The sequence below is a fragment of the Nannospalax galili genome, unplaced genomic scaffold (assembly GCF_000622305.1).
Source record: "Nannospalax galili isolate Female #2095 unplaced genomic scaffold, S.galili_v1.0 scaffold739, whole genome shotgun sequence".
NCBI lineage: Eukaryota > Metazoa > Chordata > Mammalia > Rodentia > Spalacidae > Nannospalax > Nannospalax galili.
This window is the reverse complement of record NW_008342028.1, coordinates 889,964-903,930: the sequence shown is the minus strand read 5'-3', so window position 1 is coordinate 903,930 and position 13,967 is coordinate 889,964. Positions and strand designations below refer to the sequence as shown.

The following is a 13,967-nucleotide window of genomic DNA, read 5'->3' as shown; positions in this document are numbered from 1 at the left end:
AAACAACTGTACTTTATCTTCCTTCACCCCACCCTACCTCTTCACCCTTTCTCCTGGATACACCTAATGTTGCTGATGCCAGTGGGTTTACATCCTATTACCTTTAACTGAGTTCTTAAAGGTTCTATTTAACCATGGTGTAGCCTGAGAGCCTTCTGAGGCTGTTCCACTAATCTCAGGGAGAGAGCACTGTGCTGGATTTCACATCAGCCCTACGTGTGTACTTATGCCTACATCTAATAGAAAATTAATATCTTAATCCCCAAATTCATTTGGCTTTGAGACAACTTTCTGAAGTGTATTATTGAAAGATGAGTATTAGAAATACACTGTCAAGTTATTTCTGATGCATATTTGCAGGACTAGCAGAGCCAGGAAATTGATTAGAAACCATTGTAGAAGCCAGTTAGGCTGAGAGAAGTGAACTTTTGTGACATTTGAAACAAACCAACTTTCATATGGAAACAGCTTTGTTTTGTTTCATTTACCAGAAACCAGAGTTTATTCTGCTCACTGTAATCCTGGTTTTTCTTTTTCCTTTGTTAGTTAACTCTTGGATGATAAATAAATTATACATAATTTTTATCTATATGAAGCTATATATGTATATATGTGAAAGTATTGTATACTGTGTATATATTGAAATTGTCATCTATCTATCATCTATATGTCTATCTATAAAAATTATTTTTAGAGATAGAAAGCCATGAACAATTATCCACTGGACAAAACTGCTTATTGTACTAACAAAAAAATAATTTGTAGATTTAATAAGAAACCTTCACTTTGAAGATAATGAGGTGCGTATAATAGCTCAAAGGAGGCTGGTGATGCATGACAGTAGATTCAGAAACTAACACAGGAAAAATTGGGTATGATTAACACACTGAGTGATTCAAAAGCATGTGTATAAACTCTTAACCTGAATCATCCCCTCGGAGACCCTGTGTTCCTGGCTGGTCCAGAGGCTGCTTTCAGCTTCATTTCCTCCTGGATGAGCAGCCTTGTGTCTACACTGATCAAGTTCTCTGTAGCCACATGTTTGCATTTCTTCGTAGAGTGTAGCCTAGACAAAGTAGAGCAGACCTCACAGGAATTCCTGCTACTTTGCAGTTCACTTTTTCAGTTCGCATGAGCTCAGATGAGTTACACCTTTTTTTTGTCTTTTTGAGACAGGGTCTCCCTGTAGCCCCAGCTGTCCTGGAACTCACTCTCTAGACCAGGCTGGCCTCGAACTCACAGTGGATCCACCTGCCTCTGCCTCCTGAGTGCTGGGATTAAAGGTGTTAACACCACTGTGGTTGGACAGGATCAGAGCTTATCAGAAACAGCTCAAATCTTGAATTGCATGTGCTTATGAGTCATGGTGATTAGTGAGATATTTGAGAGGAAAGCTAGTTTTTGGTATTCATTTATCCATTTTGAACTGACCTTTACATATCTAGAAATCTGGTGACTTATAAAGAAGTGAAAAGGAAAGAAAGGTAAGATACGAGGAAGGGCTTGAGAAATAGAACAGTTTGTAACCAGGCATGAGACACTGCTTGTGGACGATCCTTACCTTCTGTCACCTAAAGAACAACTCCAGAAAGCCACCCAGCTGGAGGGGTACTGGGAGGCCAGCGGCTGCACCTGCAGGTCAGAGCTGGAAGCATTCAGGCATGTGGTTCTCTGTCCAAGTCTAAATTATATCATCAGATGGCTATTTCTCAATTTCCCCTGGTGTTCTTTCCATCTGTTTACTCTCTCTTGCTCTCCAGCAGTTCTTCCATCATTGCTGTAAAACACATTTTATTTGGCGAGGCTCATTTGTTCAGTCAGTTAAGAGATGGGATAGCTTCCAATTTTTAGAGCAATGCCCAGCTTTCCATAATGCACCCAGGTAGACTTATCCTAATGCCCTTTAGCTATGGCCTAAAGACCTCCCACATTGAAATTCCTTTGTTATTATATCCGAGATCTGGAGTAAACCTTTGGGCTCATTCTTTCCTCCTCTTGCTAGTTACAAAAGCTCTTCTGGCATTGAGGTTTCTAGAATGAGAAACCAAGGCCAAGACTCCCAACTAAGGCTAATGCTTTCTAAAACTAGAAAACTCCAGAGCTTTCCTCCCTCTGTTTTATTGACAGTTTGGCCAGATAGCATTTTGTTTTAGGACTGTCTTGTGCATATTTAGCAGCAACCCCTCTCTCGAAGATGTGACAACCAATAATGCCCCCTTGAGGGCAACCACTGAGACTCCAGACAGGGGTAGCAGCTCTGGTGGTCACGAAGGAAACACCCATGGAACAGGCTGCAATAAATTACTGTCAGTACCCACCGATTCAGGACAGGGGAGTGAAATGAAGTTCTTCTGCTACTGTGAAAACAAAAGGCCAGAAGCCTCTGGGTTTCTTGAATATGTTTTTGTATTTTAATTTCCTAGGCTTAAGAACAGCTATGGAGACATAACCTGATTGCTTAAAAATTACTGTCATGCTTTCTGCCTGTAGGAAGTGATACATAAATGTGTAGCCCATCTTTAACAGAGTGGGTAAGCTTAATTCTGCCTTCATTGTATATGTTTACGCACATCTTCTGAATAATTCAGCTTATCTGTCTATGTTTTGGAAGAAAGCTAGTCGATATACCTATATAAATACATACACGTATGCATGCGTGCATACATGGTGAAACTGATTATAGATCTCAAATCTTTAATTCGTATTTTGTATTTTGGTTGTAGACATTAAATAAATGTTGCATTATTTCCAAGTGTGGTGGCATTACACTGAGTGTTTCTGAAATCCTGTAGAATCTTTTTCTTGCCTGGGTTTGTCTTAGTCTTAGTAGTGTATGTTATCTTTCAGAGGATAGAGGAAATGAAATAAATATGGAGAACTGTTTTACAGGTCTTTCTTTGTAGTAGTAAGTCACATCACAGTGCAAATTTCTTCTTATATAGGTAGGAAGCCATCACAGGGGTACAAGAAAATTGTGCTCTCTGTACATTAGAGCAATCTCAGCAAGGTTGATCTGACTGGTCTATGAAGAGTCTATCAAAACTCGGGGGTTTCTCTCAAAATCAGAGAGGAAAGCACAGCTGCCTCTTAATAACATGAGACACACTGTTTTCCTTTCCAACAGAAAGAATTGAATTTGGTTCGGATGATTTGCTTAAAATAAAATATTTGAAGTGAGCTAAACAAACTTCATAAAGCTTTTGGCAAATGCTGTTTCTTGCCAAGGTCTGAGGTTGTAGCTGGAAGCCAGTCTCTCTTTGCTTGGCTAATCACATGACCATGAGTTACATGCCAGGCAGGCTCATAAGGCTTTTGGCAAATGCTGTTTCTTGCCAAGGTCTGAGGTTGTAGCTGGAAGCCAGTCTCTCTTTGCTTGGCTAAGTGTCACATGACCATGAGTTACATGCCAAGCAGGCCGCTCTGCTATTCCCTATTCCCATAGCCTTTGGTTTATGTGAAATGCTCTTTCACAGTATGTTGGCAAATAGTAGGTGGGATCTTGACTTCATCACCCCACAGAGACCAGAATCAGATAAACTCTTTGCTGGCAGCAGATATGTTTTCAGACTTGGAAATAATACTTCAGTGTCAAAGTTTTCACTGATAAGAGAGGTGGGCGTGTGGAGGAAGGGAGAAGGAGAGCCTGAGAGATTGATTGTAGGAGAGAAGTTAATCTTTTAATCATCTAAAGGCCAGAGGCATCCAAAGGTAGTCCAGATGTGGTACCCACCCCTAGGTCTTACAGATTGCTTAAACTGTATACTTCTTTCAGGTACCTCAGATCCAACCATCAACATCTCAACACAAAATGCAAGCTAGAGACTACACAACACTGAGGCTATTAGAAGTTACTGTGCCTAGATGTGTATGTGATTACAATCACCCCAGTTACATATCCCACAAATCACAGGAAATACTGAATTTCAGCAACTCAGGCTGGCAGGAGGTACAGTTTCCAGGTGACTCTTCAACCCTTCAAGGGTTAGTTTCCAGCTATGTGCAGGTCAGTGGGGCTACATTAGCTCAGAGTGGGCCCTGGGCCTGCTGCTTGTGCCCAATATTGCTAGCTGTAGTATTTGCCCCAGTTAGTTTTGTTGGCAAGTCTTTCCTAAGCCCCTTGGGATGTTTGATGCCCTTCAGTATGACTAGTTAGACAAGGTGACTGTAGGAGGGGATACGGTAACAATTCAGTGATTCCCCTGTGCATGGGGGAACATAATGAAACCGTGACCTTAGGGCCTATTTCATGAAAACCCTCCACTACGAGATTACTCCAAATCAGTAGTTCTGTGTTTGAGTCAAGGTTTCTGGCCTCTGGGACCATATACAACTCCAGGTCTCTTAGCCTCAGGAGTAGATCCTTCAGGAAAGCAAGGAAATTGGACACCAGAGCTCAGAATGTCTGGAAAATAAAAATGTGTGGTGTTGACTTTAACTCTGCCAAAGAGGTGTTAAGCTAAGTGGCCACCGAAGTTTCTGCTAGTGCGTCTGGAGCTAGCTTTGATACTTTCTGAGGCTTGGTTGGCAGGCTCATGGAAAGAGGAGCCATGCCACAGAGGTAGGGTGGACGTGCCCCAGGGTTGGGGTAGATATCCCAGCAGCAGGTGCTGTACCATGAGTTGGGAAAAGGAATTTGCTTTTGCCCTTTGCCGTGCTGATCTAAAGGGTACTCTTACTTTATGTTGTCTTGCCATAACTAGTACAGAGTTGGAAAAGGAGATTGAAGTCATTCTGTTTTGTTGTTTGTTTGTTTGTTTTTGGTTTTTGAGACAGGGATTCCATGTAGCCCCAGCTAACCTGGAATTTGCTATGTAGACCAGGCTGGCCTCAAGCTCACAGAGATCCCCCTGCCTCTTCCTCCTGAGTGCTGGCATTAGAGGTATGTGCTACCAAGGCTGGTTTGAAGCCATTCTTAATAACTGGTGGATCATTTTTGACCTCCATCTCTGGTCAGTTTCTTCAGGGTAACTAGACAGTACTACGTCCCAAGTGCTGGGACTAATACCTTATAAAAACTGTCAAGAGGTGGTGTACTGGTAGTCGTCGTAAGAGTTCATATTTGATAAGTTAGTGTCCCACTAGTTAACAGTGACATCGCTGTCATCAGTGTCATCATCACTGGCCATCGGTTTCAGCAGTAGCAGCAGCCTCTGCTGTATATTTGTACACTCCATGGGTTGTTCCATTCAGTCTTTTATGATCCTCACAGCCATTTTATGGCCAAGTAATGTTATCAGCACCACTTTACAGCCAGGGCACTGAGGCTTGGAGGGTCAGGTTAGCCTGATCCCAAGGTAAGCAATGGAGCCTGAATTCCTTCCCGAGGGCTGGCTCCAGAGCTTCGACTGCAGTCACTTCCCTCAGCTTCCTATTGTTTATACAGTTGTTTATACAGTTTATAGCTGCAGCTTGGAAGTGGGAAGGGCAGTCTGAAGGTGTCATAGCTCCTATGAACTATAGATTGGAGAAAATGAAGGGGGGTCTCCAATTTTACAGCTGTTCTATCTTACACCCCCACCCTGGGAAAAACTGAGATTCTGGTGCCCAGGAATTCTTCCACTTGGTGGTTTCTCTACCTCTGCTCATGTGGACTGGAGGTGGTTGTTGGACCTGCCCAGAGCTTGCTTTTCCCTGTCTAGCTCTTCCACCCAGGCAAATCTTGCAAGAGTCAAGTGAAGGCTCCCTAAATTTTCACATGTATATATATAGTAAGAAAACATTATATATTCATATATATGCATATATGTAAGCCACATAATTTTAAAATTGAAAGTACCTGTGTATAATTTATACTATGGATGAAAAAGAGCAAAGTTCCTCTCAAAGTTGCTTCAAGTTCATGCTTACTTTAGTTTCATGGAATTATATGACTGAGTGGCCCTTCCCTCTGAGATCATCCCTCCCACTCCTCAGGTGAGGAAATCTCAGCTCACAAGAATACCAATAAAGAAGACTTGGGAGAAGATCCATGTTTTTTTAAATATCCTAATGTAGTAATCAGTTTGTAGTCATTCCAGAGTTTTTGCTTTGGAAAACTAGATTTTTAAAAAAATTAATACAGCATTATTAAATCATCTCATTAAAGATCACACCCTGTCCCAGGCATGGTGGCTTATGCCTTTAATCCCAGCACTCAGGAGGCAGAGAGATCTCTGTGAGTTCGAGGCCAGCCTGGTCTATCTACATAGTGAGTTCCAGGATAGCTGGGGCTACAGGGGGACCCTGTCTCAAAAAGAAAAAAAAAGATCACACCCTGCCAAAGATAAAAGAGTAGCTTTGCCCATCAGGAGATATGCAAATTATACATCTGACATGCTGTAGGGGAGCTACTATCTTGAATGCATATTCACCCAGTTGTGACTGAGTATACTTGAGACCAAAACTTATTGTGGGCACACCTGAAATAAGTAAATCAGTAATTCAAATCCCAAATGGCACAGCTGAATAGCACACTTTGTAGAACACTGTGCAGTCAGTCACCTTCACTATGGGCCCAGCTGAGGCAGGTTTACTTTCCTCTGGAGGTCATGTTGCCTACAAGCAAAATAAGACCAAAACCCATGCAATTTCCTCTCATTGCTTGTATTATAGTAGGGCAGGTGTTGTGATACATGCTGTCCATGCACGGATTTGTAATTCTCACAGGGTGCTGTGAAGTAGAAATATTGCTACCACCATCTTAAAAGCAAAGGATCTGAAGGTCAGAGAAGCTAAGCAGAGTGGATGCCCCAGCCCGTGAGTTTCTGTAAACCTCAAGCAGGATGCCATGTTCTCTCTTGACTATATGCTTATTCATATCACATGTTTGCCTCCAAATATGTAAGATACCTACCAATTTCCTTCTTTTACATAAGACAGAGACTTCTATTTGAAAGAGATTGTATTTTCTCGCTTTGAGAAACTATTTTGTGAAGTTGCCTTACCCTCTTCTACCTCTTCGCTTACCATCCTCTAGTTCTCTTCTGCTTGGGGAATCTGAAGAAATGACTCATTGGGTACACCTTGTTTCTCGTTGATATACAACTCAATTCTGGCCTCTCCACAGGCATTGCTCCTTCCCCTGCTGCTCCCTTCGCATCTCCCTGTAGTCCATCCTCTTTGTGTCTCCCCGTAGTCCATCCTCTTTGTGTCTCCCTGTAGTCCGTCCTCTTTGTGTCTCCCTGTAGTCCGTCCTCTTTGTGTCTCCCTGTAGTACTTCCTCTTTGTGTCTCCCTGTAGTATGTTCTCTTTGTGTCTCCCTGTAGTCCGTCCTCTTTGTATCTCCCTGGTCCGTCCTCTTTGTGTCTCCCTGTAGTGCGTCCTCTTTGTGTCTCCCTGTAGTGCGTCCTCTTTGTGTCTCCCTGTAGTGCGTCCTCTTTGTGTCTCCCTGTAGTCCGTCCTCTTTGTGTCTCCCTGTAGTACGTTCTCTTTGTGTCTCCTTATAGTACGTTCTCTTTGTGTCTCCCTGTAGTTTTATGTCTCCCTGTAGTACGTCCTCTTTGTGTCTCCCTGTAGTATGTCCTCTTTCCCTCTTGTCATCTCTTGTGTACTCACACAGTCCTCCCCCACAGTTCTTCCATACTTTCTTTGGTATTCTGGTTTAGAAGTTGTTAACACCGATCCCTTCTCAGAAGATACTAGTACAGTAGACCTCAGCTTCTACGTTTCCAAGGCAGGGTGTTCTTCTTGCCAGTACTGACTTTTACGAACAGTTGCTTCCTTTAATTCGGATGATCTGAGGTGGGAGTTGGATGGACGGGTTAATGGCTATTTCCCACCCCCATTTATTGACTGTATTCTGGCATTGTGTTCTCCCAGCTGCACAAGTTTTGCAGCTTAATGTTATTTCTCATATTTCTGGCATTTCTCTCCTGTTGCTAATCAGTCATCAACTCTTGTTGATTGCCTCTTTAGGTTATTTTTCTAATAAATAATTTCCTTTGAATTCCCATGACAGACTCCCATCCTATTGCCTTCCACTCCCGTCTCCTTCCCATCAGTCACCACTGTCAGAACCCACATTTAGCCTTCATGAGAACCTATACCATCCTGCTTCACTGTTGAAGAATTTTCCAAGGTTTGTGTTATAAAACCCTTGAGTTGAGGAATGACCCTCAGTATATTTTCAAGTCAAAATCCTCTGGTTAAATGTGTTAAGGAAATACTGGGTGGAGTAAACTTCGGCATGCTTCCTTCTGCCAAGTCCTCTGGGACACTTGGTGGCAGTGGGCATGGTAAGCTTTCAGGAGCGTGATGGAGTACAGAGTACCTCCCAAATTAATTTGCATTGCAGAGCTTTTAAAATTTTTACTTATTTTGGCAGTGCAACAGGCAGGATTGATGTTTCATAGGAAACATATTAAGAAATATTGGTTATTTGGAATATATTTAAACTTCTCAGGCTGGCAATAAATCTCAAGCCAATTTATTTAGACAACGTGAGTGTCTCACATACCCTGAAGCAAGTGCCTGCTTCAGACAGATTGGTCTCCTGCTCTTCTTGTACAAACTGCTTCCTTCCTGGGTCTGTGGCTTACTGGCAGTCTTTCTGTGGCCTAGAAGGTAACTCCATTCTGGATCCTAATTGATATTTTATATATCTTTTATGGACGGACTCACTTCACATTACATTTTTAACATATATGTACTTTATATGCCTATTCCAGTCTTATTATTTGTAATAAGGAAACTAATAATGATTACTACGTGGGCATCTGCTATTGTGGCACATTTTTAATGACCTGCAATGCAAACAGACTTCAGCAGTGTAGGGAGTTTGTGTTTGATTTCATAGTTAACCTAGTGGCAAGGTAAGGCCAGTTTTTTGTTTTTTTTTTTCCCGAGGCACATCCTTTTATTTCTCATTTAAAAATGTCTAAAAATGTGTCACTTGCTTCTTTTATTTTTAGAAAACATTCTTTTTGTGAGAAAAAAAATCCTTTCCACATGGTGATCTTTGTTCTGCAGGGCACAGCAGGTGTCAGCACTAAGTAACATTACTGCCATCTTCTGCTGTTGCTTGCTGGTCCAAAGAATTAAAAAAAATAAAATAAAAAAGACCAGATTTTAAATCCAAGACTCTCTTCAGAGTTCATTAGAGCTTTAATTCTAAGCACCAACCTAATTTAGAGATGTGAACCCCATCTTTTTAGTTCAGGTACACGCTTTCTTATTGATAAGTAAAAACTTCTGCTGTAAAGAAAGCAGATTTTAAGGTCAACATGGACTGGCAGGAGCAGCAAAAGTACACATTCTATAACAAGCTTATATTAAAACGGTGAGTTTTTAGCATTCTTGAAGATACTCTGGAGGATATGAATAAGAAGCTGAAATAGACCCTAAATTTGAGAACTTGAAGTTGGGGAGTTGAAATAGGAAGATAGTAAACAAAAGAACCATCACTGTAGTTTAACCTGAAATTCAGAACCTCCTGGGAGGTCACTGATCAGCATTTGGAGAGGGGCCTGCAAGCCTCTGCAGCTGAGGATCTGTTCCTGGGGAGATCATCTACACATTTCTTCAGATTCCCAAAGAAATCTGGCTGCAAGGGGATGCTGCTGTGTACGTTGTAAGTGGAATCCACGAGTCCACAAGTCGCAGCGGGGAAGGCGCGGGGAAGGATTCCTACATGGAATCCTTGGGCCACAGAGATTGGGTGGATGAGAGACCATGGGCCATAGGCCCTTTCTCCAAACTCACTTCTGAGAAATTAGTATAATAATACAGAGTATAGATGTGTAGTGAAAGTGGATGGAGATACTGAAACAGAAAACTCCTGGCATGGTGTCTGACATAACCAGTTTGTGCTAGACACTTTGGATTCCTGCTGTTTATGAGTGTCCAATGGATGCTGTAAAACATTTCCACAAACACAGGATCTTAAATGATACCATTAATTATCTTAGTCATTCTAGAGGCCAAAACGCAGAACAGTTCTCACTTGGCTAAAACCATGTTTTCACTGGCAGTTACATTCCTGGTCGAGCCTCTAGGAGATAGTCATTTTTCTGGTCCTATCCAGCTTCTAAGGCTGCCTGCATTCCTTAACTCATTGTTTCCTCCTCCATCTTCAAAGCCAACATCTGCTGGTTCAGTCCTCTTTATGCATTGCTCTGTGACACATCCCCGCCTTCCTGTTTAGCAAGGGATTTTCCTCATCCCTCTCAGATTTTGCAGGATAGCCTCCACATTTGTAGGTCAGCTCATAAGCAACCTTAAATCCCACTTGGAAACCTCATTCTATCTTGCCATGCAAATGCCATATGCATAGATCCTGGGCATGAGGATATGGGTGTCTCTGAGGGGCCCCATCTGCCTGTTACTTGGGCAGCGTAGGAATCAGAACTAAGTTTTTGACTCCTATTTTTATGATTCTTATTCAGCTTTGTTGTTTGGAGAAGACTTTTCAGTGGGCTACATTGTGTGAAGAAACTGGTATTGCAAAGCAAGGGAGAAGATTGCTGCCCAAATGGATATTGGAGCTCATGGATTGAAATTTCCCAATCCGTTCTCTTGGCACAAGATACAATTCTCCCTTAATATTCTTTGCTTTTTGTATTTACCCTAATTATGCCTTTGCTCTAAGAGTATTCATAAATTATTCAATTAATTAATTAAACAAAATTCTGTTGGCTTCCTACCATGTTTTACCAAATGTATTTATTTTAGTAAATTCAGGGTGGGCAATTTATATTTTGCCAAATATGTTATTAAATTAATTAACCCATTTATTCAACAAATATTTGTTGACACTTGATAAGTAGCATACTGGGCATTGCTGTAATGCAAAGATGGATTCACCTAGTGTATGTACATGTGTATATGTATTTAGAACTTTCAGGATGGCAGTGTGCTCACCAAGCACTGAGAAATAGACATAAAATTGACAAGTTCAAGGCTTAACAGGAGTTAAGTACACATTATCAAGTAGCCATCAAGTTAGGTAGAGAGTCACCATTGCTGGAGGAGGTGGATCAGTCAGTAAAGCGTCTCCTCCAAAAGCATGAAGACCCAAGTTTGGAACTGCAGGGTATGTGTCAAAAGCTGAACATGATGGCCTATATCCAAGGACTGAGGAGGCAGACAGAGGAGGACCGCTGGGACTGGCTGAATCGGCTGAATCAGCATACTCCATGTTCAGTACAAATAAGATAGAAATTCATTTCCCTATAAAAGTTTAGAGGAGAAGGATGATCTTGGCTAAGATAGAGAGATAGAGAGAGACAGAGAGAGACAGAGAGAGACAGAGACAGAGAGAAACAGAGACAGACAGAGACAGAGACAGACATAAACAGAGAGAGAGATTGTGTGGGGCTGTGCAGGGCAGGTCCAGGCCCAGATGAGGGGTGGAAAGTGCTAGGCTCCGTCAGGAGGCCCTGGAGTGGCATCTGGAAGTAGTTTAGAATAGATCTTTGAAGTTAAGGATTAAATTGGTGAGTATACAGAGTTATGGAAATATGTGAAAACAAATTTACATATGAAACAAAATACCTTGCAACTTAAAAAAAATTGAGGCTTTTAAAATATGCAGATAAGTTACTATTTCTGATGAATTACAAACTGGTGGAAATAAGTCTATCCCTTTTCCCTACCCCACCTCCTCACAGTAAAGTTAGGTAGAATGTAGTCTTGAAGAGATCCCAGTGCCACCTGGTGGAGCACCTGTTGGATTTCAACTGCCTGTGGCCTAACAGCTTTCAGAGATATCTTTGCAAGGCCAGAGCTCCAGCACTGAGAAATCCAGTTCTGTTTTCTACTGAAGGCTCCGCCACTGCCAGAAGGTACCTTGGCAAATAGCAGTTGGCTTGTGTCTCCGGCAGAATTTCTAATCCCGCCTTTTCCTGCTTCTTACCTAAGGCTTGGCATCATAGAAACTTCTACCCTCCTGGGTCCCAGGAGCCCAACATGACTCAGTGACCCAGAGTCCTACAGGGCCCATTTCCCTGAAGTTCATGCTGAGAAAATTTTAAAGCCATGTTTGTGTGTGCTGTGTCCCAGTGGTTAGAATGCCACTCTGGAAATGAGCTGATCTATACCATGGCTCAGCTCAAGGTGTGCAAGAGACCTCTCTCTCTCTGCAGAAGTAACGGACTGAGGCACAAAGTCCCCTGGTGGGTTTCCAAAGTAAAACACACTTGAATGACTGTGTAAATCTTATGACATCTTAAATGAAATATAGGAAATAGAATTTCATGTGCAGGATTATCTTAACTCTGTTAAAATAAACACACATGCACACCCAACATTGTAAACAGTGCTTATTTCTTGGTGACAGAAATATGAAAGGATGTGCTTCTTCCTCGGTCATTTCTGTTTCCGTTTTGTTGTTTTGGGGGAAAGAAGTTTATTTTAGAATCTACCCAGTTTCTCTTACTTTTTTCTCTATAGCCTGAAAGTGTAGTGTTTTCACTGAATATTTAAAAAATATTTTTATTAATTATTTTTATTTTATGTATATGAGTGTATTGCCTGCATGTATGTGAGTGAACCCCTGTTGTGCAATGTCGTGGAGGTCAGAAGAGGGCTTCAGATTCCCCTGGAACTGGAGTTAGGACAGTTCATAGCTGCCATGTAGGTCCTGGGAATTGAACCCAGGTCCTTTGCAAGAGCAGTCGGTGCTCTTAACCTCTGAGCCATCTCTCTAGCCCCCTTCACGGAATATTTTTTGATAGCTGTTTTTTAGAATGATCACTGCTCCCAGAAGCAAGGTGTTTCATTAGACTAAGTATACCCAGGGTAAATTAAAGATGCCTGACACAATTAAGGAAAAAGACCATGGAACTGTACTGACACACGATTAAGAAAAAGGACCATGGGAACTGAATTGTCAGAAGCAGCAATCTTATTGAGTACATAACATCAAAGTGATATATCTTCATTTAGATTTTTAGCTTTTTAAAACCAATATCATTATTCCAATATCAGTGTATATAGGTATTGTAAGCCACAATGAAAGTGTAAATAATAATATAAATATAATACATAAGAAAGAGGAAAGAAATATCATACCTAACTCCATCATCTAAGAAAAAATGAACAGTTTTACTATTTGAGTTTATGCATTTCGGATCTATTTTTCCTTATATTTATACATTTACTTACATATGTCGAATAGAAAGCAAAAGAAACCTGAGGTCTAAAGATATGTGTCCAAGACTAGAAAGCAGTGTGCCATGGAGAAAATTGGCATTTTCTTCATCATCTTCAGGCTTAGGCACACTCAGACAAGTCGAGTTTTAGGACAGTCTCTCATACAGAGTCGCACAGGGCCCATTTCCTTGAAGTTCATGTTGAGAAAGGTTTAAAGCCATGTTTATGTGTGTTGTGTCCCGGTGGTTGGAATGCCACTTTATCCCCCTAATGATGGGGCTGAATTTTCCAGAAGAGTGTGAACAGACATCCATCTAACTATTCTGGATTTCAGTTCTTTTCACTGGCTCTGCTAGCAAAAAGTTATGGATATGCTGTCCACCTTCCATTTTTGTCTCCTTTGGACCTTTTCCTTCTTAGCCAGAATCTGGCATGGGGACTTTTGGATGCCAGGAAAAATGGTCAAAATTTCACAATGATTGTAGCTCATGATGCAAATGTCCTCGAATGTAACACAAAACTCTTGGATGTCCCCACAGACCCGACATTTTGTTGACCTCTTCTATATTGCAGCACACAGAAAAATCATCCTGATTTCCAAAGTTTCTCTCTCACAAGTTAGGGACTCTTGAAAAATTTCTCTCCCAACAGCCCTGTTCACACATGATTTCCTTTGTCTCTATCTCCCCCGATATCCCTCATTGCTTCCTGTCCAGCCAAGAGCAAGCTCGGCCTTCCCCAGGCCAACTTGAGGCAGTTCAGTTTCTGTTCCTTCCTTGAGGATTTGTTTTGTCACTAATTAGCCTTAGCTACAAGTGCTTACATTTTGATATTAAAAGAAAAAGAAAAAACAGAAAACATATGGAAGAAATAAAAATGTTCTATTTATGGTTCTTCTG

General features: G+C 41.5%; 1 protein-coding gene across 1 annotated transcript in view; it reads left to right on the top strand.

The window, feature by feature from the left end:
• Positions 1-13,967, top strand: part of Bmper (BMP binding endothelial regulator) — a 108,533-nt gene that overhangs the window by 9,696 nt on the left and 84,870 nt on the right. The gene's annotated exons all lie outside the window — the stretch shown is intronic.